At 49.2% G+C, this 3824-nt stretch overlaps 1 long non-coding RNA gene across 1 annotated transcript; it reads right to left on the bottom strand.

The window, feature by feature from the left end:
• On the bottom strand, positions 1 to 2958 carry LOC122489353. Its single transcript, XR_006298895.1, has 4 exons — positions 2578 to 2958; positions 819 to 886; positions 643 to 712; positions 1 to 510 (listed from the first exon to the last, which is right to left on the bottom strand). It is a non-coding gene; the product is annotated as an uncharacterized LOC122489353 (long non-coding RNA).
• Between the last annotated feature and the right edge of the window lie 866 nt (positions 2959 to 3824).

Raw genomic sequence — 3824 nt, 5'->3', positions numbered from 1 at the left:
GCGCGGAGGGGCTGAGACCCCGCCCGACCCTCCTCCCTGCGCGGGGCCAGGGTCCCAGGGGGAGGCGGCCGGGAGGGCAGGGGGAGGGGGACCAGAGTGGGTGAGAGCGGGGCCTAATCTGGGAGGGACGGGGGAGGACAGGTGGAGGGTGGGCAAGGGGCAGGTGCTGGTCTGGGGTCAGGGCGGCGGACAGTCGCCTTCCTCGGGGTCCTGCATCCCCGCGGGCGGTCCCCGCGCTCCTGCCCCGCAGAGGCCCTTTCCTCCCGACCCCGCAGTCACCCGCCCAGGTCGCGGTAAGAAGTAGGCCTCCCGAGAACAGGAGGAGGACGGGTTGTGGGGTCCATGCAGCAGACCCTCGGGGTCTTGGGAAAAGCTGAACGGAGCCTGTTTCCGAGAATTTTGTATGCGGCAACAGCGGTGACGCTAATTGTTTCTCTAAAACGGGAAACTCAATGGGAGTGCGCACTGGGCTTCCGTCATCAGTATCCAGGCAGGAGGACGTGACCCAGGCTGTGAGAAGGAGAAGTAAAACCAGGGGAGTTAAGGACTCCCTAACCCTGGCCTTCCCTGCGCCAGACACCGCCCTCGTGAGGGTACACGAAGAGTCAGGCCCTCCCGGGAGTTCTGAGACTTTGCCCTGACCTCTCTCCGCATGCACGGTGGTCAGGTGACGTTGTCATCCTGTCTTCCTGAGTCCTGGCCCAGGGGCTGTCTGAGGAAAACAGGGAAAGACACACAGGCTGGGCTCAACTCCTTTTCCTGCACAGTCCTTTCCGGAATATTCGCTGAACTGGATTCTCTTACCTCCTACCCCTTACCTTTCTTCCTCTGGATTATTCTAGAAAACTCACTCCCAGGGAATTCGATACAAGAGAATGAGCTCACCCTGGGGACAGAAAAGGAGGGACAGAGGTTTTCTCTTTAGACATGGAGAAGCTGTACCTGATTCCAGTTTCCTTCTTGTTGATTAACGCTAGTGGTAGCACAATGTTGGTAACCCCTGAACATCAGGAATCTAAACTGTAAATGTGATTTTGGCCCCACCCTACAGAAAAGTGACCATCCAGCACAGCAGTCAGACTCACAAAGCTCTTAAGTTTTCCCAAACAATGTATCAGTGACTCCTGTGTTTTATTCATTTTTGAAAGACAGAGAGAGACAGAGCACAAGCAGGGGTGGGGTGGAGAGAGAGGGGGGACACAGAATCCAAAGCAGGCTCCAGGTTGTCAACACAGAGCCTGACGCAGGGCTCAAACTCACAAACCGTGAGGTCATGACCTGAGCCAAAGTCAGATGCTCAACCGACTGAGCCACCCAGGGGGCCCTGACTCCTGTGTTTTAACATTACCTTCATTCCATAGCCCTAAGATTATCTGTGTGAATGCTGGCCATTTCCTCAGTCCATGGATACACAACTGTTATGTATATTTCTGCTGGAAGAGTGGGCAAGCTATAATCACCTCCCAGTTGCAAGTGTTCAGTGCAGCCAGATGCCCTTCACCAGTGTTCTTCCATTTCCTGTGTTTGAATTAATACTTAAATTATGTGCATATTGTTGGGGCACTTGGTATTGTTTTCTTTACCCTGAATATCATAAGGAGGCAATGGGTTTTCAGGGAGCGCCCAGAGTATAGTAAATAGTAGATGCAAAGAACGTCTTGCTACATCCTGTAGATAGAGATTTATTAAAAATCTGTATAACAATGTATTTAAATCTGAGAATTCCACTGCTTAGAATTCTTTCCCTCTGCTTCTTTTCCTCACCCTGTGCCTGCAGCCCTTCTCTCTGTCTCTCTCATCCCTCAGGCCCTCTCCTCCCCTTAGTCTCCACCATCCTGTCCCTCCTGGATTGTGGCCCTGGTGCCCTGCATCACCTGCTACCTGGGGCTCATCTCCCCACAGGGGAGTCTAATGTCCTGCTAATGTGAGTCAGCGGTCTTGCTAATATGAGTCAGGTCACATCATGTGTTCACTGAAAATGTTCCAGTGGCTCCGTCTCACTCTTGAGAAGCCTCTAGAATGTAGGGCACATGAGCACAGGGGCTTTGGGCTATTTTGGTGAAAGCTGTCTCCCAGCATAGAAAGCCATTCCTGGTGTATAGTAGGCTCTAAATTAATTGTTGTTGAATGAATGAATGAAATGTGACTATTAGTATTTAATTGCATCACATAAAAATCATAAAATGAAAAATACATAAGCAAAAATAAGGAAAGTTAAACAATTTTTTTTAAGTTTTTATTTTTGAAGGAGAGACAGAGACTGAGCATGAGTGGGGGGGAGGAGCAGGAAGAGAGGGAGACACAGAATTCGAAGCAGGCTCCAGGCTCTAAGCTGTCAGCACAGAGAGCCTGATGTGGGGCTTGAACCCACAAACCGTGAGATCATGACCTGAGCTGAAGTTGGACGCCTAACTGACTGAGCCACCCAGGCACCCCAAGGAAAGATTTTATTTCATCCATCTAGTGTGCATGAAGTTTCATAAATTCATTCCAGGGGCAAGACCTCTATGTACACTTGAGGCTGTGCAGTGGTTTCCTATTGCCGCAGAACAAATTCCCACAACCATAGTGACTTACGACAGCAGCCATCCATGTGTCCCAGTTCTGCAGGTCAGCAGTCCAGTGTGATGCTGAGGGTTCTCTCCGGTGTGTCACAGGCAGTGTTTGCACCTAGCGCTCAACATCCCCTCCAAGCCTGAACAGAGCTGTTGGCAGAATTCCATTTCCTGGAGCTGGAGGACTGCGGTCCTCTCCCTGCAAGGGTCCACTTCCTTGCACAATGTCAGTGGGATGCTGCTGTCAGCTCCTGTGGCCACCAGCACTGCTTGCCTGGTGGTCCCTTCCATGGTCAAGGCCTCCCTTGGGGTGCCTGGGTGGCTCAGTCAGTTAAGCGACAGACTTCAGCTCAGGTCGTGTGATCTTGCTCAGGTTCATGAGTTCAAGCTCTGCATCAGACTCTGTGCTGACAGCTCAGAGCCTGGAGCCTGCTTTAGATGCTGTGTCTGCCTCTGTCTCTGCCCCTCCCTGCTCATGCTCTGTATTCTTTCTCCCAAAAATTAAAAACAAAACAAAACAAAAAAACCTTTTTAAAATAAAATAAAAATTAAAAAAGGCCTCCCTCACCCTGAGTCCTGCTCATTCAGCCAGGCCTTCAGTCAGGAAGAACTCCATCCTGTTAAGGGCTCACCTGATGAGGTCAGGATTACTCACAATAACCCTCCACTTTTAATTCAGCTGATATGACCCTTAACTGCGCATGCAAAGTCCATTCACACTAGCACCTGGATTAATGTTTGATCCAACAACTGGGAGAATATGAACAACCTGAGGTTGGTAAGGGCATCCATCTTGGAATCTGCCCGAGACAGCCTGGTTCTTCCTTTTTCTCTAATTGGATCACAGTCAGAGACCAAAGTCCAAATAAATAGATTGTTTGAATGTTAATAGTATGTATTCTGTCCCCTTAGATATAGATATTCTTCTTAAATCTTAAAACTAATGGATGATTGTTTAACATCTCATAGTTAATTTAGAGCCAACAGAGAAAGAGAGAGAGAGAGAAACCCAGCTGGAAGCTGCCGTGTGTTTTATGTTCTGGGACCCAGAGTCACACACCATTACATCAGCCTTTTCTGTCTGAAGTGAATCCTTCAAGGCAGCCCACACCCAAGAGAAGGACATTCAGATCCACCTCTGGAAGGGAGGGTCTCAAAGGATTTAGGTACACGTTAAAACCAAAATTAAAATTAAATATTGTTTTTTGGATTTGGTAAGTCAAATCCTACTTTCACCCATTATTTTTATTGAATGCTTCAGAATTCTCT

Source organism: Prionailurus bengalensis, chromosome B2 (genome assembly GCF_016509475.1).
Source record: "Prionailurus bengalensis isolate Pbe53 chromosome B2, Fcat_Pben_1.1_paternal_pri, whole genome shotgun sequence".
Lineage (NCBI taxonomy): Eukaryota > Metazoa > Chordata > Mammalia > Carnivora > Felidae > Prionailurus > Prionailurus bengalensis.
This window is presented reverse-complemented; position numbering and strand designations above follow the sequence as displayed.